The sequence below is a fragment of the Triticum aestivum genome, chromosome 1B (genome assembly GCF_018294505.1).
Source record: "Triticum aestivum cultivar Chinese Spring chromosome 1B, IWGSC CS RefSeq v2.1, whole genome shotgun sequence".
NCBI classification, from domain to species: domain Eukaryota; kingdom Viridiplantae; phylum Streptophyta; class Magnoliopsida; order Poales; family Poaceae; genus Triticum; species Triticum aestivum.
Genome location: NC_057795.1, coordinates 351130563 through 351131501, shown reverse-complemented (window position 1 = coordinate 351131501; position 939 = coordinate 351130563).

The window sequence follows — 939 nt, the reverse complement described above, 5'->3', positions numbered from 1 at the left end:
AGTATCAAGATCGAGGTGTCACCCTACTCCTTCGGTGTTGGGAAGTGGGTGTGTGGGGGGTGCCAGTGACACTTACATAAGGGAGAAGGAGTTTGTGTGATACATATCTATATTAAGGGATAGGTAGATAGAATGTGTGTGAGGCATACTTAAAGCATCACGGAGATAAACAAGCGGTGTGTGTGTGTGTGTGCGCGCGCATGCGTGCGTGCGTGTGTGTGTGTGTGTATGTGTGTGTGTGAGTGAGTGAGAGAGAGAGAGAGTGAAATCTCAAAAGAAAAGGTGCTCAGCTGGAACCCCATTGTATGTATTCATATGGTTCCAGGACTCGAGTTAACCTTACGCATATGTGTGCGAGACATAGTTATACTTTGAAAAATTAGTGGTGGTGGGTGGGAGGAATTAAAGGGGTGGGCGTGTTCGACAGAGAGAATGTGTGTGTTTTTGTGTGAGAGACTTGTATCACGGGGTAGAAAGACGAATTCTAACCTTGACGGACGGAGATAAATACATGGAGTGCACGTGTGTGATTCCGATGCCCACGGAGAAATGAGATATGTATGCGTGTGACAGAGATTACACAATTCATTCACGTATCACTGTTTAGCGACCGTGGACGTGCATCGCTTGAACATAAATCAATATCTACTTCGTATCGTGGCCAAATATACAATATCGATTCAAAGCTATAAAGATTAGACGCTCACATATGGCATTTTTTTTCCAAATAGTCCTTTTCAATTGTGCATGCCAAAGTTTGAGTGATGTTTCTTCAAACAACCACTATAGTTATCATGTACATACACCATTGTTAGTTTTTCATTAAAATTCATTAGTCTTGGATGATTTAAGGTTCTATTATGAAGTAATATATGTAATATTCATATATGAATTCAACGGGTATGCATTTTATGAAATGGAGGCTATGTAATCATATGA